At 46.0% G+C, this 25855-nt stretch overlaps 2 long non-coding RNA genes across 3 annotated transcripts; both read left to right on the top strand.

Annotated features, from left to right (window-relative positions):
- Positions 1–7556: 7556 nt before the first annotated feature.
- On the top strand, positions 7557–9298 carry LOC119952458. The gene is made up of 2 exons (XR_005457858.1): positions 7557–7769; positions 9004–9298. It is a non-coding gene; the product is annotated as an uncharacterized LOC119952458 (long non-coding RNA).
- Positions 9299–9896: 598 nt separating this feature from the next.
- On the top strand, positions 9897–24514 carry LOC119952459. 2 transcript variants are annotated; one of them, XR_005457860.1, is made up of 4 exons: positions 9897–9953; positions 10410–10622; positions 23310–23396; positions 23856–24514. It is a non-coding gene; the product is annotated as an uncharacterized LOC119952459 (long non-coding RNA). The 2 variants fall into 2 exon arrangements; XR_005457859.1 differs by lacking the exon at positions 9897–9953 and having other exon boundaries at positions 9991–10622.
- The last annotated feature ends 1341 nt before the right edge of the window (positions 24515–25855 follow it).

Below are 25855 nucleotides of genomic sequence, written 5' to 3'. Positions count from 1 at the left end.
CAGGGTAGATGTAGGAAGGATGTTCTCGGTGGTGGAGGTCTCCAGAACCAGGTGGCACAGTCTGAGGATATTGGATAGTCTGTTTTGGACAGAGATGAAGAGAAATTTCTTCACCCACAGATTGGTCAGCCTGTGGAATTTGCTACCACAGAAAGTAGTTGAGGCCAAAAAAGCATATGATTTCAAGAAACAGTCAGATATGCTACTTGGGGCAAAAGGGATCAAAGCTGAAGGGAGAAGGCGGGATTAGGCTATTGAGTTGGATGTTCAGCCATGATCATAATCAATGGTGGAGCAGAGTCGAAGGGCCGAATGGCCTCCTCCTGCTCCTATTTTCTATGTTTTTATGTGTCGCAGGAGTGAAAGTTTGAAAGTTGCAAAGCACACTGATGGTGGAGTTGGTCTCTTAATATCAATACTTTTGTGCGAACATCGATGAGGACTGACACGGAGATGCATGATCTTCACTGAGCTTTCTTTAAAGTATACTGGTGCGTAACTGTCCATGATGGTATACATATGCCATACCCCACTCTCACGAAGAGACTCCCAATGTGTCAAACAAATTAAATCCTTTATTCTGCACAACTTGGCAAATTGATTTCACTTGAAGTAGAAGTGACACATTTCTTCTTGAGCTGGACATGGTGTTGGAAACTGATGGGTCCCTCCATAATTTGTCCCTATTTTTGAAGATATGTGGCCGTGATGAAGCACACGTTGATGAGTCTCTGTTCGTAACACCCATATTTGAGCTGGTTGGTTGAGCTGTGTCTACAATCCTGAGTCTGAGGTTGCATTTCTGTGCAACCTCTTTGAATCTAAATGGCAGATTCAATTTTGATTGCCATTATCATAGCTTTTTCCAGGGTAAAAACATTATCCTCCATGAAGAGCTGTTCCCTAATTCATCCAATTGAAGCTTTTACCTCAAGCTGGTCACAAATTAGATCATTTGTTAGGGTGTCAAATTTGCACGTGGAAGCCAATTACTGCAACACTGCCACATATTGTGTTATGGGCTCACTGTACCCCCTGGCATCTCTGGCAGAATATATATCGATCGAGCATCATTTTTCTTTGCCTGACGTATTTTCTTGAGTGTATCAATTGAGCTGTATCATATGTAGACGTGGCTTCTGGTGGCTGCTCAAATTACTCAATGGCAGTCTGCTCTTAGACTACAAGTATCACCTTCTAGTGAGTTGCTGCTGTAGCCAGACTGGCCGCCCCAGTAGTGAGTAAGTATGCCTTGTGCCTGAAAATTCTTCGATTCCATGGAATAGGTCGACCTCCTGGAGGAGAAATGAAAGGTGGAGTAGGTAAATTATTCTCCAACCACCTATCCAATGCTCATGTTTGGTGCCTTGGAGATTGTAGTAGTATGACTAGGGGTATTACGGTACCTTGGAAGTGAGCTGCTATTGGTGCAGAGGACTCGCTGCCCATTGGCCTGGGTAAATCATGTGCCTCTCAGCCGATTGGCTGAGAGGTAGCTCCGCCTACAAGGCGGGATATAAGAACCCGTGCTTCCCGGCAGTCGGCCATTCTTCTGTACGTCTGCTGCCGGGCACACATCTTGTGCATTAAATCCTATCGTTTGGATCTCATCTTCGTCTCGTGTCCATTGATGGTGCTTCAGAGATATGAAGAGAAGACACCAGTTTCTATATCTGAACGGGAGTTTTATTCATAGAACATAGAACATACAGTGCAGAAGGAGGCCATTCGGCCCATCGAGTCTACACCGACCCACTTCAGCCCTCACTTCCACCCTATCCCCGTAACCCAATCACCCCTCCTAACCTTTTTGGTCACCAAGGGCAATTTATCATGCCTAATCCACCTAACCTGCACGTCTTTGGACTGTGGGAGGAAACTGGAGCACCCGGAGGAAACCCACGCAGACAGGGGGAGAATGTGCAGACTCCACACAGACAGTGACCCAGTGGGGAATCGAACCTGGGACCCTGGTGCTGTGAAGTCACAGTGCTATCCACTTGTGCTACCGTGCTGCCCCTATTCAATGCTTTAAAATGTCTCCTCAGCCACAAGTTTACTATTTGCATTTAGTTTAACTTTCTCTGTAACCACGAGCTGGTTTCACGACCACGACACAGAACAAAGACAAGTTCTCAGACGCATAATCAGATATTTAAAAATTGAACAATGAAATACCACAGCAGTGACAGTGTCAGGAATGGTAGTACCACTCCAAACTCGCACTTCATAGCAAACAAGTTCCAAATGAAGTATTCCAATGGAAAATACAGCAGTCTAGCAATGGATTCATGCTGATACATTGTATATCATGGCCGGGATTCTCCCTTTTGGGGACTAAATACCCACGCCCGCCAGAAAATGGACGAGAATCGCTCTGGACTTTTTCCTCGAAGTATGGGGTGATTCTCCATTTTCCGGGAGGCTAGCAGGGCCCTTGCGTGTGTCCCGCAGCTCTGGCTGCCGGTGGGGCCCTGCTGTCCAGACCATGCGGCCGCGCATGCGCAGGCGGCCACAAGCGTGTCCGCACATGCGCACTGTCATGATATGCAGACAAGTTTCTGCTGTACATCAAAGCTTCAGACCTCGTGGGTGCGTCTGATGCAAGGAAGATCGCGCTTCTCCTCTCAACAGCGGGTGATCAAGCCATCGAACACTTCAACTCTTTTCACTTCACCGAAGGCCAGGACAAGACAAAGTTTCAGACCGTCCTGGACAAGTTTGACAGTCACTGCGAAGTGGACACCAATGAAATCTTCGAGCGCTACATATTCAAACAGCGTCTACAAGGTAAAGGTGAATCTTTCAACTCCTTCTTAACTAACCTACGCCTGCGAGCGCTGTCCTGCAACTTTGGTGATATTGCTGACTCCATGATCAGAGACCAAATCATTTTTGGAGTTCACTCTGATCCTCTGAGAGAGCAGCTACTGAAAATCAAGCATATAACCCTGCCAGTCGCGATTGAAACACGCACAGTGCATGAGCACGCCAAAAATCGCTATGCCCAGTACAAATTGGCTGAAAATGAGAAACTTGCCTCCCACGAGGCAGGGAGTCTGCAGGCCATCTCCCGGATGCAGCGCCTCAGCATTGATGAAAGCAGCCATTTTGCGCGTTTCCCGGAGCCCCACGCATGCGCGATGCGAACGGGATAACAAAGCGGCCGACACCCGCACTGCGCATGGACGACGACACGTAGAGCATCAGGACGCCGATATCATGACATGTTTGAACTGTGGCAACGCCCACTTAAAGAAACACTGCCCTGCAAGAGGCAGGCGATGTTTAAACTGTGGGAAGCCTGGACACTATACAGCCTTGTGCAGGTCTGCCCCAGTCAGGGGCCAGCGCTCCCAATTCCGATGATGGTGCGTTCAGAGTGTGCAACAATGATTACAGGATTCTGATCCTGGCATCCCAACAGATCCAGAGGCAGAATGCCTGGACTCTGCCTACTGTGTGGGCATCATTACCAAATGTGAATATGCCACATCCAACTCACCACAAATTCAATCCATCCTCGCTGTGGATTCTGCGATGAATGGCGTGCGGTGATGCAGGTCAACAACTGCTCCGTCCAGTTTAAGCTGGATGCAGGTGCTTCTGCCAACCTCCTCTCACAGGCAGATTTCAAACGCATCAAGAAGCTCCTCAAGGTCCTTCTAGCAGCCTGCAGGCTCCTGGACTACAACGGAGATGCCATCACGGCACTGGGTCCTGCCATGTACTCGTCTCCAACCGGAGCACCCATGCACGGTTATGTATTGAAATTGTCAAGCCAGACTGGGCTTCCCTACTTGGCGCGCATGCCTGCAAGCAGCTGAACCTCGTGCAGCGGGTTTACACAACGACATCCTCCAATGTGGATCTTCAGGCCGGCATTGACAACATCCTCGCTCAGTATCTGGATGTGTCCGGCGGGATGGGCATGCTGCCATATCGATACCAGACTTTGCTACGACCTGATGCCAAGCCAGTGGTCCACGCACCACGCCGGATCCTGGCTCCGCTGAGGGAGCGCCTGAAGGCACAGCTCAAGGATCTTCAGCAACAGGGCATCATTTCCAAGGTAACCGAACCGACTGACTGGGTCAGCTCGATGGTATGTGTTAGAAAGCCTTCGGGAGTCCTGCGCATCTGCATTGATCCCAAGGATCTCAATAAGAATATAATGCTTGAACACTACCCCATCCCGAAGCGGGAGGATCTCACCAGTGAGATGGCACACACACGTTTCTTCACCGAGTTAGATGCGTCACATGGATTTTGGCAAATCCAGCTGGATGAGTCCAGCAGAAGGCTCCGCATCTTCAACACATCGTTTGGCAGATACTGCTATAATCGCATGCCGTTTGGCATTGTCTCGGCATTGGAGATCTTCCATCGCATCATGGAGCAGATGATGGAGGGCATTGAATGGGTTAGTGTGTACGTGGATGACATCATCATATGGTCCACGACCCCTGAAGAGCATGTTTCCCAGCAGGTACTCCGCCATATCCATGCCAATGGCCTGAAGCTGAACAGGTCCAAATGTTGCTGTTGGAGGGATATTCTGTAAAATTGTGCCCTCAATTTTACAATGTAAAGGACGACCTGACGGTGATTGATGGTATCCTCCTCAAGCTGGACCGGATTGTCATTCCACTCAGTCTCCAGAGCTTGGTGCTCCGCCAAATCCATGAGGGACACCTGGGCGTCGAGAAGTGCAGACGCAGAGCCAGGCAGGCTGTCTACTGGCCCAGTATTAGCCAGGACATCTCAAACATGGTCCTCAACTGTGTGACCTGTCAATGCTTCCAGCCAGCGCAGAGCAAGGAGACGCTCCAGCAGCATGAAATCGAGACATCCCCGTGGTTCAAGGTTGGCATCGACCTCTTTCGTGTGAATGGTTGTGACTACATGTTGATTATTGACTATTTCTCCAATTACCCTGAAGTTGTGAAGCTCTCAGACCTCACATCTCGGACCATCATCAAGTCCTGTAAGGAGACATTCTCCAGGCATGGTATCCCACTCACTGTCATGAGTGACAATGGCCCGTGCTTCAACAGCCATGAGTGGTCTATGTTTGCCAAGTCATACCATTTCAAACATGTCACTTCCAGCCCACACTATCCGCAGTCCAATGGGAAGGTTGAAAAAGGGGGGGCACATTGTGAAACAGCTCATCTGCAAGGCCGCGGATTCTGCTTCTGACATCTACAGGGTGACCCGACTGTCGACTGGCATGTCGCCGGCTCAACTCCTGATGAACAGGGACCTGCGGACGACACTTCCAGCCATACACTTGCCTAACCTTGATCACCTCCCGGTTGAAGGCCGAAGGTGCAGCAGCTCTGAAACCAGCAAAAGCAGGGCTATGATGCTCATGCCTGTGTTATCCTAGGCAGACACTGTCAGGATCAAGATACCGGATGGTGGCTGGTCTGCTCCAGCTGTCGTTGTTCGACAGGCTGTTCCCTGCTCATAGGATACTGGTTAGGGGCTGGTTTAGCTCACTCAGCTAAATCGCTGGCTTTTAAAGCAGACCAAGCAGGCCAGCAGCACGGTTCGATTCCCGTACCAGCCTCCCCGGACAGGCGCCGGAATGTGGCGACTAGGGGCTTTTCACAGTAACTTAATTGAAGCCTACTCGTGACAATAAGTGATTTTCATTTCATTTTCATGTAAGTACATTCCCATGTGCCAACAAAACATTAAAAAAAGGGGAGATGTTATGATATGCAGACATGCAGATAATGATATGCAGACAGGCAGCTAATGAACACAGAGAACAGAGCATGACCAATCAGCAGGCAGGACATTCAGGGTGGTATCTCATTATAAAAGGCATGAGCCACTCACACTCTGTCTCTTTCCACTGATGAACATCTACAGAGTGAGTCAGGGTGTATGTACAGTATCACACCTCCAGCACATGGCTAAGTGCTAGTCTGGTTCAGTCAGAGTAACCACACTTAGCTTAGCAGAGAGTCAAACTCATAGAGAACTGTGTTAACTGCGCTACTGGTTCAATAAATCAGATTGAACTAACTTCAAGGTCTGGAGTATCTTTTGGTTATAGCTGCATCCAGTTGCAGCCTGTGTTATCCCAGACTACATAACACATCATGCACGATGGCCCACCTCGGAGTGGGCGGCACCGACATGGCGGAGCCACACAGTGGGCCTGCGCGGAGTAAGGTAGGTACCCCCCAGATCACGATGGCCTGCCGATCGGTGGCCTCCGATCACGGGCCTGGCCACCGCTGAGGCCCCCCGGAGTCAGATGCACCCCGCCAGGACTGCCACCACGGCCGCAGGTCCCAGCTCCCGCCGGGTGGTACCAGATGTAAAGCACGCCGACGGGAATTCGGCGGTTGCCTGCGGAGAAATAGGCCGCGGGGGCCAATTTCAGTGGCCCCCGACTGGCGCCGTGGCGACCGCAAGGAGGCGATTGCCGCCGTTTCTCCGGCCCGGAGTCGGAGCAGCGTGGCGGGAATTTCCCGCGTCCGCGGGTTCGGAGAATTCCACCCCATATCTGCCACTAGCTCATTAATAGATCAGGATCAGGAGGGGTGAGTATCAGGCCGGAAAAGGGCTGTTGAACTGGGAGGGGGGTCGGAATGGAAGGGTAGGTGGACCGGAGGGGTGGCCGGACCGGAGGCGGGGTCAGACCAGGAGTGAGGGATGGACTGGAAAGGGGGGTTGGACCGGAGGGGAACACATGTTGGTTTCATCAGGATGTCGGGCTGGAGAGAGGGGTGGGGCTTGGTACCGGAAGTGGACTAAGAAAGGTGGGGGGAGGGGGGGGGAACCGGTTGGGCCGGACTGGGAAGGGTGGGGGGGGGGGGGGGGGGGTGTTTGGCTTGGGTAGTGGATGGCGTTGAAGATCTGCTGGGTGGTCCCGTGCAATGCGCGGGTGTTTAAATAATTACTCTGGGATTAGAACTGATTATTTTCTCCTAACTTTTCAGAGTAGTTATCGGGATAAAATTGGCAGAACCAGCCGAAATCGCCGGAATGTGGCGACTAGGGGCTTTTCACAGTAACTTCGTTGAAGACTACTCCTGACAATAAGCGATTTTCATTTCATTTCAAGTTAGCGTTTCAAATTGGTTCTGTCAGTTGGGTCCCAGCCCAGCACAAATGTCCAGGGGAGTTTAGTACTTCTGGCCAATTAACCTGAAAATCTTTACGTGGGAACATCTTAGAGGCATTCCCCTGAATATCTTTGGGGTACCCCCAAAATGCAACACTGGGTAACCAGAAGTTCTGGGCCCATATTGCCACAGTTGAAAATTTTGCAATGGAAAACATACTTTATTTGTTTGTGGGACAGAAAACACCGTTGGCATATCATTAGCGGGCCTGACCCGGTATTCTCCTGGGCCACCGCGATGCTCTACCTCCACTGGGGCAAAAACAGCCTCATGACAGCTGTTAGCTACTAAATCTTAATTTTGGTTAATCATTATAGCAGCATCCCTGAATTTAATCTCTGTGAAGGCAACCCCAGCTATAATTTGTGAATGTTGAGATTTACCATCCTGGCGCCTAGAAATATATATGTTTTCACGGCTAAGCCAAGCTCCTGTGACATTGAGCTGGATCATTGCCCGCAAGCTGATTTTGTTTCGGAATAGAAGTATATTCGGGCTACCTTTAAATTGTAAAGCATGTCAGATTTAAGCTGGATGCTTTTATCTTTTATCTGACAGTTCAGCAGATAAGCTCCTCTCTACAGCTGGATGAAGGAGGAGGGAGGGAGAGGAATGTTAACAGTAAGGAAAAGTATATATTAATGTTTGTTCACATCTGAAATTCCGATCAATTTAAAAATCTTATTAATATTTCTCCTGCTCAAGATCATCTTTTGTTCCTTCCCACGCACCCCTCCCCTCACAGGCTTATAATGTTTAAGTCAAAATGAGCACTTTCTGAATTGCAGCCAAAATGTATACCAGTCCATTGTGAAGACATGAAAGGCTTGTTGCAATGTCACGCCGGGGTGCGAGGGTCCTTTTTGTTGTGATGTGTGGTTTGCTCCCCCCCCCCAAAAAAAAACACATTCGGAACTCGCTGAGGTTTTTTTTCCTCTGGCCTGACGAGATGGGGGTAACCATTTTCCAGGAATAATTATGAAAAGCAAACTCTGCTGGAATCTCATTTCTGATATCAGAATAAACTGAGCATTACATTTTCACAATCAACCATAGCATCTGACAAAACACATTGCATCACCCATCTGGAACAAATCGCTCTGCAGCTGACTGCAAACCCTTATAGGTGGCTAAAAATATGCTGGGGTCTGACGTGAAACCATGGTTATTATAAATATTTCAGGAATTTTCTGCATTTCTAAAGGGACGGGTTGGTGGCAGTGTGGGGGGATGGGGGGGCATTGGGGGAGGGAGCATAAATGATAAAAAAAATGTACCAAGAGATGTGGAGGCTGGAGGTAAATAGGAGAGATTTCTGCACCTTGTGAATGGCAGCTTTCCTGTACAAAGCCCTAAAATCCTTTTTCATGTCTAGCTGCTGAATCCACTGAAGCATGAAAAGGAAGCGTAGTGTCATGGCAATGGCAGATGGTTCAGGGAAAGCAGAAAGGTTGAGGCTATTGTGATGTTACTCATTTTTTTTTATGAGAAAAACCACCTGCGGGCGGGGGGGGGGGGGGGGGGGAGAGGAGGCTGATCAGTAAATGGGTTGAAAATGTGTTATGAATAGGCAAGGCAAGCTATATTTTTTTTTGAAGAAGGAATGCATTAGCTGCAGCTGAAACTGTACCCAAGTGCTGGAGCCCAAGGCAGCTGAGACACTGCTCACTGAAGCCTGATTAATGTTTCCTGAATAATTGCTCCCCTGTGGTGCAGTCCAAAGGGTGCCTGAGATGTTTGTTAATGTGCCAACCATATTCAACGTTTAACTGCAGAAAGCTATAATATTTAATCTGATGCCCGCTTACTTCAAATAAAAAAACCTTAAAGCTGTTTATTCTGTTTCTCTCCTGAGGCAGTGCACAGTGGAGGATGTTTGAAGTTGCTGCCTGGTCTGTTGCTAATGACAGTATTTAGATGGAAACTCTTCGGTCGCTGTGAGAGGGAATCAGCCTGTATGACAGCGTCACATCACTATTCAGTGCGGTATTTTTTTAATGACAATCAAGCATTAACACTTTCAAACACATAGCTTCAATGTAACCTGCAAAAAGAAAGCAACAAATGTTTTCTATGTGTAATAAGCAGATCATGTAAAATATCACACCACGCACTGTAAAACCAATTAAAACGGTACTGTTTGTGTCTTCCCTGTTGTGGTAATTACTTTCCCTTGATAACAAACTCCGTCTCTAAACAGCTGCATTATTTATTTCCTGCCGTAAGAAGAACCACAGTCTGTGAAAATAGGAGACAGGGAGAAAGGGAATTAATTTTGCGTCTAAACTATTCACTGCAACACATCTCAGGTGGGGCATTTGAATATATTAAATGCAAGAAGCCGGTCAGAAAATTGGAAATGGGAGCTTTCAGAGAGTTCCTATTAGCCTTGGTTCCCGAATAATATTGGGGTAATGAATGCATTGCCTTCTTCTCTGAGAACTGAACCTACCAGAATATTTCACTCTTGGCAGCCCCTCCCCCTAATAAATAAGATGGGACAGATAAACAACTTTTACACTATCATTTGCAATCAACAATAATAATCTTTATTGTCACACGTATACAGCACTGCAATGGAGTTACTGTGAAAAGCCCAGGGTACACAGGGAGAATTCAGAACGTCCAATTCACCTAACAAGCACGTCTTTCGGGACTTGTGGGAGGAAAGCGGAGCACCCGGAGGAAACCCACGCAGACACAGGGGGAACGTGCAGAATCTGCACAGACAATGACCCAAGCCGGGAATCGAACCTGGGACCCTGGCGTTGTGAACCAACAGTGCTAACCACTGTGCTAATTGTGGTAAGAAAGAATCAGAAGATAGTAAGTAGAAGTATTAACTGATATGAGTTATTGTCAAAGGAAGGCCAAGCTACATAATCACAAAAGAGTACATGTTGTGAGATTGTTACCCCATCCATTGTGATGCTTCAATATACTGTAACATGTATTATTTACGGTGACAGACATTGGGTGGGACCCGTTGTGGGCAGGTTGGAAGATTTGGCGAATCAGCAAAAAGTCCATTGACTGTCGGCAGAAATCTCTGGTCCTGCCATAGGAGGGACCAGAAAATCCCAGCCTCTGATAATTGTTGCAGAACGTGATATAGGAATAGGGAAATCAGATAACACCATTGGCTGGCTCAGAACATGCATGGATTAACATCAAGCTGACTCTTCGGACTAAAATGCTGGTTTATGAGGCCTGTGTTCTCAGCACCTTGTTGTATGATTGTGAAATATGGATGACTTACAGGTATCAAGAGAGGAACAACTTCCATCGTGGCTGTTTATGGTGCATTCTGGGCATCCCATGGAAGGACAAAATCACAAATGCGGCAGTCCTCTCAAAGGAAATCCTCCCGAATATATTGGTGACCATCGGTGTCTTCAGTGGCTCGGACACGTTCGCAGGATGGAAGGTGTTCGAATGCTTAAGGATTTGCTATACAGCGAAATAGCTGGATCAGTAAGTAACCAAAGCTCCACTTCATGAACGCTTACAATCATGACATGGAGGCCCTGAACTGTGACTTTCTTACCTGGGAGATGCAAGCCGACAACTGAGGGAATTTGTGACATTACCTGCGGGGGGCTGGACTGCGCCACCATGACAATCAGTGGCTACATCAGCTTGGTAACAGGCACTGACACCAAAACAAAAGCGCATAACATCTGATAACCACTTTATATGAGACTCATAGTCATAGTTTTAAACATGGAAGGAGGCCCTTTTGTCCAATCCTGCCCACGCCGGCCATCAAACTCCTATCTATCTAATCCTATTTTACAGCACTTGGCCCATAACCTCGTATGCTATGGTATTTCAAGTACTCATCTAAATACTTCTCAAAGTTAAAGGTTCCTGCCTCCACCACCCTTTCAGGCAGAGTTCCAGATTCTCACCAATCTCTGGGTAAAAAGGGTTTTCCTCACATCCCCTCGAAACCTCTTGCCCCTTCCCTTAAATCCCTGTCCTCTGGTTATTGACCGCTCCACTAAGGGGAAAAGTTCCTTCCTATCCCCCCCCTACCTATGTCCCTCATAGTTTTATATACTTCAATCAGGTCCCTCCTGAGCCTTCTCTGCTCCAGGGGAACCAACCCCAGCCTATCCAGCCTCTCTTCATAGCTGGAACGCTCCAGCCAAGGCAACATCCTGGTGAATCTCCGCTGCACGCTTTCTAGTGCAATCACTTACGTTCTATAATGTGGTGACCAGAACTGCACACAGTACTCCTTCTGGGTCTTAACTGTTTTATACAGCTCAATAACCTCCCTGCCCTTATATTCAATGTCTCGGTTAGTAAAGGCAAGAATCCCATAAGTCTTCTTAACCACCTTATCTACCTGTCCTGCTGTCTTCAGTGATCTGTTGACACACACACCAAGGTTCTTTTGATCCTCTGTATTTCCTAGGGTCCAACCATTCATTGTATAATCCCTTGCCTTGTTAGTCCTCTCAAAATGCATTACCTCACACTTTTCATGGTGAAATTCCATTTGTCATTCCCTGACCATCTAACTAACTATATCCTCATGTAATCTAAGGCCTTGTTCCTCACCATTTACCACACCACCAATTTCTGTGTCATCTGTGAACTTAGTTATCATACCTCCTACATTCACATACAGATCATTCATGTATAATGCAAACAAGGGACCCAGTATCAATCCTCGCGGAATACCACTGGACACAAAAATAGCCTTCAACCATCAACCTCTGCCTCGCACCACTAAGCTACTTTTGGATCCAGTTTGCCAAATTGCCCTATATCTTATGGGCTTGTACCTCCTTCATCAGCCTCCCATGTGGAACCTTGTCAAAAGCCTTACTATAGTCCATGTCGACTACACCATCCGCACTGCCCTCATCTACACACCTAATCACCTCCCAAAAAAATTGATTTAAATTTGTAAGACATGATCTCCCTTTGACAAAACTATGCTGACTATCCTTGATTAATTCTTACCTCTCCAAGTAGAGGTTAATTTTATCTCTCAGAATTTTTTCCAGTCGTTTCAATACCACTGAAGTTGGACTCACTTGTCTGTAATTTCCTCATTTGTTCCTACTTCCCTTATTGAATAATAGTACATCATTTGCTGTCCTCCAGTCCCCTGGCATCTTTCCTATGACCAAAGAAGATTTGAAAAATTTGTCAGAGCTGCTGCATTCTCCTCTTTGCCTCCCTCAGCAACCTGAGATATATCTCATCTGGCCCTGGGGATTTATCCACTTTTAGGCTCATTAAAACTATTAATACCTCCTCCCTCGCAATGTTAAGTCATTCAAGTAATTCACAATGCATTTCCTGATTTCTGTACGTACATACAAATGCAAAGTACTAATTTAAAACCACACCTATATCTTCCGGTTCCACAGACAAATTGCCATGTTGGTCCCGAATGGGTCCTACTCTTACCCTGGTCAACCTTCTGCACTTAATATACCTATAAAGCACCTCTGGATTTTCCTTTATTTTACCAACCAGTGCTTTTTCATGCCCCCTCTTCACTTTCCTAATTTCTTTCTGAAGTAACCCCCTGTACTTTCTACACACCTTTATGGCTTCCGTTATTTTGAATCCTCGATATCTGCCATAAGCCTCCCTTTTTTTCCTTATCCAACCCGGGATATTCCTTGACATCCAAGGTTCTCTGGACTATTGCTCCCACCCTTCATTATCATTGGAAACGTGTTGGCCCTGTACTCTCTCTATTTCCTTTTTGAATGAATCACACTGCTCAAATGTAGATTTTCCTACAACTAGCTGTTTCTAGATAACTTTGGACAGATCCTGTCTTAATTTATGAAAATTGACCCGTCCCTCAATTCAGAACCCTAATTTCTGGTCTATCTTTGTCCCTTTCCATAACTATCTTAAATTCTATTCAGTTATGGTCACTGTTTCCAAAATGCTCCCCCACTGAAACTTCAACCATTTGCCCGGCTTCATTCCCTCAAGCTAGATAAAGCATTGGCCTCTCCTTTGTAGGATTTGCTATGTATTGGCATAAAAAGCTCTCCTAGAAACATTTTAAGAATTCTGCCCCCTCTAAGCCTTCCATATTTTGACTATCCCAGTTAATATTGGGGAAGTTGAAATCCCCTGCTATATTACCTGATTTTCTATACAAATCTCAGAGATTTTCCTACATATCTACCCTTTTATCTCTCCCTGATTGGGGGCCTATAGTACACTCCCAGCAATGTGATCGCCCCCTTTTTGTTATGAAGTACTACCCATATGACTTTGTTTGAGGAACCTATTAAGATATCATCCCTGAGTACTGTTGTTCTCCCTAATCAATAATGCAATTCCTTGTCTTCTTTTGCCTCCCCCGCCATCGTGCCTGAAACCTCTATAGCCTGGGATGTTCAGCTGTAGGCCTGTCCTTCTTTCAACCAATTCTGTGATTTCAATAATGTCATAATTCCATGTGCTGATCAGCACTCTGAGTCCATCACTCTTACTCCTTGTACAGAAATAAATGCAGTTTAGCCCACCAATCCTCCCATGCACCTTATTATATCTTCTTATGTCTTCTCCACCATTGGACTTGCCTAGTTTATCCTCTATATTTGACTCCTTCTTTTCAACCATTGTACTGTTATTTTGGATCCCATCGTGCGGCTGAATCGGCTGGTCTCTGATCAATCTCTTCAGCCGTCAGCAAAAGTTCATCATTTAAACCTACCCCATTCCCAATGCATTTGATTTGCTGCATGTCCATCATCCTATACAGTTGGCAGGATGATGCTGCTGATGAAATTGTTATGGGTCTTTCTACAATAGAGAATTCATATGAAACATTTTGTAATTGACCTGTCTGTGCTGACCTCCACTTTGTCCTTCCTTACAAGTATCAATGATGGCAAACCCATGTGTTGGAGTTCCAATGCTCACTGCCACCCTGGCTGGCATCTGAATATATTTTGACTCTTCACGGTGTGAAACCTTGGACTGAATGTTGTAGTGGGTTACCGTGTTGTTTTCTTAACCCGGGGGCCTGAGCTCCAATTGGTTATCATCTTTTTATAATAATGTGCGGATCTTAAGAGAATCAAACCTGGACAACCAACAATCCCGGGGCTGGTTTAGCACAGTGGGCTAAACAGCTGGCTTGTAAAGCAGAACAAGGCCAGCAGCGTGGGTTCAATCCCTGTACCAGCCTCCCCGAACAGTCGCCGGAATGTGGCGACCAGGGGCTTTTCACAGTAACTTCATTTGAAGCCTTTTTGTGACAATAAGCGATTTCCATTTCATTTAATTTTTAAGCCAACAAAAGCGAAGCATATTAATAAATGTCAATATTATTAATGAATTCTAAACTGGCAGCTCAGACACAGAAGCCGGTCTTAGAAATGGGAAAAAAAATCATTCCATGACAGAAAAAAAAGAGTTCTTCCCAGGTTTGTGTTAATTCAGTTGTGGCGAAGAGTTGAAGAAACCTTACTTGCCAGGGAAGATACCAACACAGGTTGAGTATCAACCTGCAGATTTTTCAACACCCACCAATGGCAGGCAGCAAGAGCAGGAGAGATTCCTGGTCAACCATGTGAGGTAAAGAAAGTTGGAGCCTCTGCCATCACCATCCATAGCTTCAGACTAAAACATGCATGTAAATGGATATGTTGCCTGAGTGAATTGTACACCACTGCCATAACATTCCTTTTTACCTTATTGTGCAATGTTACAAACCTTTCCATGATCTTGCCTCTCTCTATCTCTGTAATCCCATCCAGCCCGACAACCTTCTGAGATGCCTGTATGTCTCTCATTCTGGCCTCTCGAGGATCTCCGTTCTTAATCGCTCTATCATTGGTGACCGTACCTTCAGCTGCCAAAGCCCAAAGCTCTGGAATTCTCCACCTCTCCCTCCACCTTTAATAAACTTATTAACACCTACCATTTCGACAAAGCTTTGGGTCACCCGTGCTAATATCTCCTTACAAGGCTTGCTGTTTTAGTTTTGTTTGGTAATGTTCCTGTGAGGCACCTTGGGAGATTTTACTGTGTCAAACCTTTACTCTAGTACTGGATGAAAAGAAGTCTCCTCCAATCTCTAAAAATCAGTAAGAGACAGCCTCTGTGGAACCCGCACCCCTGGCTCCGGCCCTCTCCCTGGCAACTCTTTGAGGCGGAATCCCAATGCAGGCTGTTCACAAACTTGATGTCACATTTCATCCTGAGATTTGTTTCTCAAAACTAACCCTCGCAATTGAAGTGTTGGCTCGTGTAGACTTGAGAGATGAACAGACACTTCCAACACTGATGAAGGTTCAACTCAATTTTATTAACTACTTCTAACTAACTAACACACGATGACTGTGGGTCTAAATGATGCTAACTTAAACTAGAGACCTAAGCCTTGTCCGAACCAGTTGATTCTCTCAGCACGTGGTGTGAGTCTGTGCTGGGCTGGATGAGTTCCTGTTACACTCAGAGGCAGCACCCAGAATGAGCGGGAACCGTGGTGCCCTCTGCCTTTATAGTGTGTGTATTCTAACTGGTGATTGGCTGCGGTGTTTGTACATGTTGATTCGTCCCTGTGTGTGTCCATCAGTGTGTGTCTGCACCATGATATACTGGTGTATATTATGACATCCTCCTTTTATAAAAAAATGTTGATATAGGCATGTGATAATAAATAGTGTGGGTGTGTGGAGAATGTACCTAGCTACGTGTGAGGTGCGAAGACATATGTACAAAGCTATATACAGGGAACAAGACTATTTACAGAGGAAGGTGCCTGGTGCAGATGACTACCATGAACTGGAACAACCAACGAATCTATTTACAAATCACAGGATAACGAATGCAACAATAAAGGATATAGGGGAAAAAAAACATTTCAGAGAGTCCACATGTGTACAGAGTTCATAAGTTCAGTCTCTGAGGTGGGCGACGAAATCTGGTTGACCATAAGGGTGGCACACCACTCATCATCCTGGCTGACGCTGTGGACATGGACGGGTTCAGTGCCACGCTTGGGGGACATCCTGTTCGTAGTAACGGTGCCGATTTGGAACGGGACATGTGGGTCATTGCAGGCACAGTCGGAATCAAGGTCTAGAGTAGGTTCATTGATGGCAGGCTGGATAACCCTGACGTCTCTGTGTGGCTGGGTGGACCTCCTAAAAACAGCAGGCCTGGAAGATCTGCACATTGCAGCATAGTGGCCTCACTTGCCACACTGCAGGCAGTGTCGGGACTTCGCGGGACCTTGCCGCTTTAAGTGGGCGGAGCCGCAGTTGCCGCACACCGGAGCGGGACGTTCGTCGCGTCACCGCGCATGCGCAGGGCAATCCAGCGTAGCGCGCACCTGCGCGAAGAAGTCTGTGATGTCAGCACGCTCGCTGCGTGTAAGCACGGGACTCTGCAAAAAGCGCACGAAATGGCGGCCATGGTTCAGATCCAGAGCCTGAAAAGATTTAATCATTTGGACCCGTTCTGCCTCGTAAGGGGCTTGCTGCGCCGTTTCAGTAGCCTGGATGCAGGAGTAGCGCATGGAGGCATGTTCATGAAGTACATAGGTCTCAATGGCCGTGGAGAGAGTGAGCTACTTTACTTGTGGCGCAGGGGCTCAGATTGAACACCAAAAACAATCTGGTCACGGAGCATGGAGTCAGAGGTGGACCCGTAGTTGCAGGACTGTGCAAGGACGCGGAGATGGGTAATGAAGGACTGGAAAGGCTCGTCCTTACCCTGAATTCGCTGCTGAAACATGTATCTCTCGAAGCTCTCGTTGACCTCGACCGCGCAGTGGCTGTCGAACTTTAGAATTACGGTCTTGAACTTCGATTTGAACTCCCCCCTCATCGAAGGTGAGCGAGCTGTAAATGTGCAGAGCATGGTCACTGGCTGTGAAGAGGAAGAGAGCAATCTTCCGTGCGCCCGAGGCAGCTTCCGGGTCCCTGGCTTTGAGGTACAGCTGGAAGCGCTGTTTGAAATGTTTCCAGTTCGAGCCCAGATTCCCTGCAATGCGGAGAGGCGGCGGCGGGCGAACGGTGTCCATTCTGTAGGAGAGCTGGAGACTGGTGGAAGGCAGATCACTGAAGGATAGGTCTCAGAATTGCGAGCATCCCTCAACTCCTGGTATCATGAAGTGTTGGCTAGTGTAGACTTGAGAGATGAACAGACACTTCCAACACTGATGAAGGTTCAACTCAATTTTATTAACTACTTCTAACTAACTAACACACGATGACTGTGGGTCTAAATGATGCTAACTTAAACTAGAGACCTAAGCCTTGTCCGAACCAGTTGATTCTCTCAGCATGTTTTGTAAGTCTGTGCTGGGTTGGATGAGTTCCTGTTACACTCAGAGGCAGCACCCAGAATGAATGGGAACCGTGGTGCCCTCTGCCTTTATAGTGTGTGTATTCTAACTGGTGATTGGCTGCGGTGTTTGTACATGTTGATTGGCCCCTGTGTATGTCCATCAGTGTGTGTCTGCACCATGATATACTGGTGTATATTATGACAGCAATCACTCTGTTTATTTTATGCCTTCAGGTTTCCATGAGTTGGAAATAAACACATTTTAGACTCAAGTTTTTGGAGCTTCATCGAGTTTATTTCTTATAGTTCTCCAAGTGGCCGGTGGACTGCCAGGCTAATACATTGTAACTCAGCACATGACTGTAGTGCAGCAGTGAAAGTGGTACACATATTCACAGAAAAACAGGTTCCAAGCTCTTTACGAATGATATAACAATATAACACCCCCTTTCTTCAAAAAAAGGTTGCTTCTATATCAATATAACTTTGCAGCTATTAACATTTTCTAAATTAAAAAGAGTTAGCAATCAACTTTTACAAATAAATGGATTTTATAGCTTGTTTTTCTTTCTCAGAAAACATTAGCTAGAATTCTCCGGCTGTTCTGCTGGCAGCGTAGTTCTCTGGTCTCCAGCAGCGTCTAGTGGTTTCAATGGGAAATGTTGGAGAGAATCCTCCCCCCAGCGAATAGTGCGTTGCCTCCCACCGCCAGGAAACATGCGGCGGGTAGGTCGGAGAATCCCTCCTATTATTTTGGTATTGTTGAGGTGGTAAGATGTTGTACCTCCAATCGCCTCACTCAGTGGTGAGTTGGCGTGCTGCACAGGTATGTTGTGCGTGTTGCTCTTGGTGTTGTTGGAGTCACGCTTGATGTTGCTAATGTTGTTGGGCTTGATAGTGACATTGTTAATGTTGCACCGCTTAATGGAGATGTTGTCTTGCTGGTCAGTTATGGGGCTGGTGTTGATGATCTTTTATTGCTTCTCCAGTTGAGGTGTAAGTCGAATATATGCACAACTTTTGCTGGATTCTAGGTTTTTATGATCATATCCTTATGCATGTACAGTTTGTACTTTCAACTGCTTAGGCAGGGATTTAGCGTGCTAGTTGAAGTGTTGACCTCCTTTTACCGGTGCCAAATGAGTTGTTGTCTTACTTCATCCGAGTCATTTGGAGGGATTATCTTGCTTGGCAGAGTTGTCTTTTCCCTTCTTCCACTCAACTGCTCTGAAGGTGATTTACTGTCAGTTTTGAGAGGTGTAGATTGGAGTGACAATTGGAGTGAAATGTCTCTCAGCATGTTCCCTTAGGTAACGTGATGATGATGTTAAACCCATATTATTCAGTGATTTTCATAAATTGTCTGGAGATCAATTGGGTTCCATTGTCATATGTTCTTTCAGGAATCCCTTGCTCAGTGAACAGAACTGAGAAGGATATAGCTCTTGTCATATTGAGGGTCCCTTTAAGAAAACTGTGTTTATCAAACAGTTGCAGTGATGTCATTTGAGGGTGGAGCTGAGCTGTATTTCTGGCTTTTACTTTCGTTTTGAGCTGGAAGCTGTTTTGCAGCTGAGTTTTTGGTTTTGTTTTCAGTTGGGAGCTGCATTCAAACAAGAAGGTGTATTTTGATCTCTCCCTCTCTCTCTGCATGCTAAAGAATGTCTTCAGATCACTTGATAATTTAAAAGTGATAACTGCTTTCTGTAGAGAATTCGAACCTGCTGTCTTTGTTAAAAAGGGTATTTGACTTATGGATGTTGTTAGGAAAGTTTTAAGGGTTACCTATAGAGTATTGAATCTGTGGGGATTATTTGGGTTGATAGTTGATAAAGTGTTTATTATGTGTTTATAAAATGTTAACTGGATTCATAGAATAAACATTGTTTTGTTTAATAATACTTAAAGTCTCTGTTGCATAACACCTGTAAAGTGGGCCCTTGTGCTCCCCATAACCAAAGTCTATTAAAAGTTGTGGGTCAGGTGAACTCCATGATATACTTTGGGGTTCTCGAAACCCTGGCCCATTACACTCTGGAATCCTTCATCTTTTGGATAAGAAGGAACTCTGAGTAGCAGCCTGCAGCTATGAGATAACATTCTTGATTGAATGAACCACCTCCCATGGTTTGGTGGCATACTCAATAGCTATCATCTCTTCATTCTGCTGTGCATTTCTGTCCTTCTGGCATGTAAACCCCATTCTCTTAATATCTTTGCAGATACCTATCAGTACATGTCTAATCTGGCTCTGAGCTTACACTTCTCCATTTCCATGTGGCTTTCATGTATCTTCTGGAGAAATTCTTCCTGCATTGGTTTGGGTATGATTATTCTGGATCCAGCTAACAGGGCACTAACTTCCAGTGAAATGTCATCTCAGGCAGATCAATGTTACCATATTGCCGACTGTACCTTATCGCTGTACCTTATCAGGTCGTCCCTCGATGACTTCCTGACTGAGCATGTGCAACTCTCCGTCTTTGCTGGTCTTATCTCTAATTTGACTCATTTTTTTGTGGTGTCGCGTTCAATTGGTATATCTTGATCTTTTATCTCATGGTTTACTGAGAGAAGCTGCAGATATTCAAAACTGCTCCACTCCCAGATAGCAGAAACTCCTGTTTCAGTGACTTAGAGCATACAGTTAACATCTTTACCTTTGAATGTTCCTCTGATTTGTGTTGTCCCTAGCTGTCCAATCTCACATCCCTGTCTACCATCAGTATGACGTTGCTTGGTTTCAGAGTGCCTTTTCTGGGGTAACCATTTTCTTTCATATTTTCTGGACAGATCCTCTGGTATAGTCTGAGCAGGCTGATGCTATTTTGTGCTCCAGTATCACGCTCCGGCTTCAGGTTTATGCTGTGTTATTTTCTGTCAGCTTCATGCATCTTCCAGTTGGTGATTTTGGTTTTACACGATCCACTCTCTTTCTCTCTCTGTCTCTGGCACTAATTCGGGTTGATTTTTCAATCTTATCCAGCATTAAATTTGTTTGAATTTACACTCACAGACACACGATGCCAGCATCATATGTATTCTGGTTCCCATATGTTAAAAGTAAGTACACTTTGGACTCAAAATGCTAGAGCTTCAGCAGGTGTATATCTTACAGATCTCCATGTGGCTGGTAGATTGCTGGACTGATACATTGTTTCTTGGCACATGACTACAGTGCAGCAACAAATATGGCACCCCGCCCCATGCCCTAGCTTGAACTAAATCCCATGTACTCATTCTACAGGAGCAGAGGGACCTGGGTATATTGTGCATAGATCATTGAAGGTGGCAGGGCAGGTGGACAAAGTTAATAAAGCTTATAGTATCCTTCAAAGAATCCTTAGTGTAGAAGGAGACTATTTGGCCCATCGCATATGCACCCACCCTCTGAAACAGCACCTTACCTCAACCCACACTCCCGCCCTATCGCTGAACCCTACCTAACCTGCACAACCTTGGACATTAATGGGCAATTTAGCGTGGCCAATCCACCTAACCTGTGCATCTTTGGGCTTTATTACTAGGGGCACAGAGTACAAGAGCAAAGAGTTATGCTGAGCTTATGCAAGACACTAATTAGACATCAGTTGGAATATTGTGTACAGTTCTGGGCACCACACTACAGGAAGGATGTGAACACATTGGAAAGAGTGCAGAAGAGGTTCACAAGAATGGTTCCAGGTTTAAGAAACATCAGCTATGAGGATAGATTGGAGAGGTTGGGACTGTTCTCCCTGGAGATAGGGATACTAAGAGGAGATTTGTTAGAGATGTTCAAATTCATGAGGGAGCTGGACGAGTAGATAAGGAGAAACTGTTCCCATTCTTAAAAGGATCAAGAACAAGAGAGCTCAGATTTAGAGTGATTTGCAAAAGAAATGTGGTGTGAGAGAAAACTTTTTCACATGACTGGTTCAGGTCTGGAATGCACTTTCTGGAATTGTGTGGAGGCAGGTTCAATCGAGGCATTCAAGAGGGCAGTTGGATGATTAGGTAATAATAATCTTTATTGTCACAAGTAGGCTTACATTAACATTGCAATGAAGTTACTGTGAAAAGCCCCTAGTCGCCACATTCTGGCACCTGTTCAGGTACACAGAGGGAGAATTCAGAATGACCAAATTACCTAACAGCACGTCCTTCAGGACTTGTGGGAGGAAACACCCGGACAAAACCCACGCAGTCACAGAGAGAACGTGCAGACTCCACACAGGCACTGACCTAAGCCGGGAATCAAACCTGGGACCCTGGAGCGGTGAAGCAATGGTGCTAACCACTCTGCTACTGTGCTGCTCATAAAGCCTATGCACCTGGTATTTCCAGCAGTCTCCTGAATCTGCTTAGCTTCCGAGATCAGACGAGATTGGGCATTTTCAGACTAGAATAGAAACAATGTGAAGGGGTATGGGCAGCACAGTAGCACAAGTGGATAGCACTGTGGCTTCACAGTGCCAGGGTCCCAGGTTCGATTCCCCGCTGGGCCACTGTCTATGCGGAGTCTGCACATTCTCCTCGTGTCTGCGTGGGTTTCCTCTGGGTCCTCTGGTTTCCTCCCACAGTCCAAAGACGTGCAGGTTAGGTGGATTGGCCAGGCTAAATTGCCCTTAGTGTCCAAAAAGGTTAGAAGGGGTTATTGGGTTACGGGGATAGGGTGGAAGTGAGGACTTAAGTGGTTTGGTGAAGACTCGATGGGCCGAATGGCCTCCTTCTGCATTGTATGTTCTATGTATGGGGAAAAGGCAGGGGAATGGCACTAAGTCAGGATGTCATTTAGAGCGCTGGTGCAGACACAATGGGCCTTTTGCGTTGTAATAATTCTGTAGTTATGTCTGCCATTCTCGTGAAGCAATACCTTTGATTTTAAAATGTTCATCTTTGTTTTCAAATCCCTCATGGCCTGGCCCCCTTAACTCTCTAATCTCATTCAGCTCACAAACCATTTATTGCAAGGAACCTCCTGTTTAATCCCTGTCTTTCCTACTTTTAATTTCTGTTAACCTGTTACTATTACCATTTTTTGTCCATGAATGGTTAATGGTTTAAGACCCAGCAGCTTACCGCTAATTTAAAAACAGGCGACTCCAGCAGGATGTGCTGTTTGATCTGACCTGAGTGATGACACCTCTTGATGGACTTGGCTGGTGGCCAATGAGCTGCCCTAGCTGATACTCGATGCTGATTGGTGCTGACCATTCTGGAATGTTCTGCAGAGCCAGGAAGGATTCATCTTTCTTTCAGTTTCTTTTTGGGTGAGAAGCTGGAGGGTTACGGCTCAAATGTTATGCTATCTAATGGATTCTTTCTGAAGATCCAAAGTAAAGACCTTTCTCTATCCACAGCCAGATTGAACTGCAACGAAAATCCAGCCCAGCACCAGCTGAAGGTTGGGCCAGTTGTAACTCTTTTCAAATCGCATGTGGGAAACTATGTTCTTATATCGGAAAGTCTGTTGATCATTCTGGTGGAGTTGGAAACAAGTAAGAATTAAACAGGCCTGAGGCAGGTCCTTTTGAGAGAAGGCCCAAGTTAGTAAAAGCTAATGTGACTCCCCAGACGGAATCCTACAGCCTGGGAGATCTGACTTAATATTCCCGCTAGAAGATCCTCATTAGCAATCCATCAAGTGACTTTGATCCCTCAGCATTCTGGGAGGACAGTCCACTGTAACAACCTCAACATTGGAAGCAAAGACTCTCATCTTTCATTTCATATTTTAATTCCTATTATTTTTACCCCTCCCCTCCCTCTTTGTGTGCCTGCCTTGTGCGTGTTTAGGTAGAGGGTGGAATGGTAAAAGAGGGAGGAGGAGTAGATTAGCTGGTCATTATTCCATTATAATTATTGTATATTTCAACTTTGTTCCAGGTATAAATAAAGTTATTGTGTTCAATCTCCAAACCTGGTGGTTATAACCTATTGAGCAGTCAAGGGGCCAAAGATTCTGCAAATTCTGTACGTATTATTGGTTAATTCACGTGTTGGGACTCCGGGGTCTGTGGGACTGGAATCGACTGTGTACTAGCCAAGGGTGTTGTAACATTGTGCGCGCCTCTAATTCTGGTGTCCTGATTTATGATTTTAATTTCTCCACCATTGGCAGCCATGCCAATGCCTTTAATTGCCAAGGCCCTTAACTCTGGAATACCCCCCATACACACCTTCAACTCCCTTTCTGTCTTTCCTCCTTTAAGGCACTCCTTAATACCTACCTCTTTGGCCAAGCTTTTGGTCACTTGCCCCAATATTTCCTTATACAGCCTGGTGCCGAATTCTGTCTGATTGTCTCTGAAATGCCTTGGGATGTTTTACGATGTAAAAGATGATACAAAGAAAAGTTCTTGTTTTTGTTGTTCAAAGTGCTATGCTATTCCCAGTGTCTGCACCTGACAGAGGCTCTGTGCTTTATCACAGGAAAGGAGAATTTCAACAGAAAATCAGCTGGTGTCTCACATTCACACAGTTTCTGATGGCCTGTGACAGAGGAACTTTGGGAGATTCTTTAGCTGGAGAAGCCTGTGTGGTGTCCTCAATCAACGGTCAGTCAACAAAAGCCAGCAAAGATGAATGAAATAAAATTCATGAACAGTGGACGGAATGCTCCGCCTGTTGCGATTCTCATTTCCTGCCGGCAGTCCGGGCATCCAGGTGGTGTGGGGTGACTTCAATGGGAAATCCCGTTGACAAGCAGCGGGAATAGTGAATCCAGCCGCCAGCATTGCTGAGAAACTCACGGCTGGGGGAGCAGAGAATCCAGGCCACTTGCACTGTGATAGAGTCAATTATTGGGGATAGTTTCTTTTGATAAATCTTTGTTTTTGGAGTCAATTCCTCTCACAGAGTGCTAGTCTTACACAAGGAGACTGTTAATAACCTTGGAAAGTTGAGATCATTGAGCTGATGCTCCAAAAGCCAGGGGTTTTGCCAATTGTCAACTAGTTGGGGATTATACACAGAAACCGTATTATACACTGTCATAGAAAGGAAAATGTTTTCCTCAGAGCTATGCTGGGTCCCAATGGGCTGGAGCGGAAAATCATTTTAAGGAACTAATCTACTGACTATTTGCTCATACCCACCATGTCCAGCATTATCTTCTGAAAATAACAAGGGGCGTATAATACGTTAACTTGCGTATGGAGTCTTTGGAACACCCTTCCTGAAAAAGTGGTGGAAGCAGATTCTTCGAATATTTTAAATGCAGAAATGGATAGATTCTTGGTCAGCAAATGGATAGATTCTTGGTCAGCAAGGAGGTGGCAGGTTATCAGGGGTAGGCAGGATGCAGATTGCGGGTTATTGTCACATCAGCCATGATCTTATTAAATGGCAGAGTAGGCTCGAGAGGCTGAATGGCCTACTACTGCTCCTTGTTTGTATGTTCGTATCGGCAGGCATATGGCAGAAAATGTGTTGCATTTTGTACTTCAATCTATTCGCCTATTCACCCCACCATTGGTTGCAGGTCCAGGCCTCACACTCTGGAATTCCCTCTGAAAATCTCTCCATTTTTCTTTTCTGTGGCATTGGGCTGGATTCTCCACCGCTGGTAGCACAATTCCTGATGCGCTGGAGAATCCAACTTTGGGCAATAAACGGGATCGGTGCCCCGTCCCTGGCTCCAATCTGCCCAGGGGTCCCATTGGCAAAGGGGGAATGAAGGGGTGGCAGGATGACCCGCAGGGTGAATGATTGGAGTTTTGGGCGGAACCTTCCGATATTTTTTCAGTGTCTGTTTCAGTGAGAAATCCGGCATGCAGCTCTCCAGCTGCACAGCTGAGTTTCCTCTCTGGATTCTCTGGCACTCTGGGAGCGTGTTTTCCACCATCACTCTGGCGAGGCGGGGCCTGATAGAGGTCCCTTTAAAGGCTACCCCGATCTCTCATGTACGGTCATGCAAACAGATTTTGCTCATGTATTCCCCACTCATGTGGCAAGAGTCCCATGTAAAATAGTTCAATGCTTTTGCAAATTCTGTTCCATTGAAATGATTGGGGGAGGGTTGGGAGGGGTGGGGAAGGGGGTAGCACCATTGGGGCTAGAGGCAGTTGGGGACACAGCATTAAAAAAACGTTGCTCCCGAGAAATACTTTTAATGCAGAAATGGATAGATTCTTGGTAAGGAAGGAGGTGACAGGTTATCGGGGATAGGCAGGATGCAGATTTCGGGTTATTGTCAGATTAGCCATGATCTTATTAAATGAAATGAAATGAAAATCGCTTATTGTCACATTCCGGCGCCTGTTCGGGGCGGCTGGTACAGGAATTGCGGAGGCGCGAGAGGCCTACTACCTCTGGCACTCTTTTCTGCAATGCGGACCGTCCACCAAACTCCTGCCCTTGAGCATGGTGGTCCAGGATTCCGCCCCCTCAGGCACACCACATACAGTTGTTAGGTGTGAGCGAGCACTCAG

This window comes from Scyliorhinus canicula, chromosome 17 (genome assembly GCF_902713615.1).
Source record: "Scyliorhinus canicula chromosome 17, sScyCan1.1, whole genome shotgun sequence".
Taxonomy (NCBI): Eukaryota; Metazoa; Chordata; class Chondrichthyes; order Carcharhiniformes; family Scyliorhinidae; genus Scyliorhinus; species Scyliorhinus canicula.
Note: the sequence above shows the minus strand (reverse complement) of the source record. Positions and strands in the feature narration are given on the sequence as shown.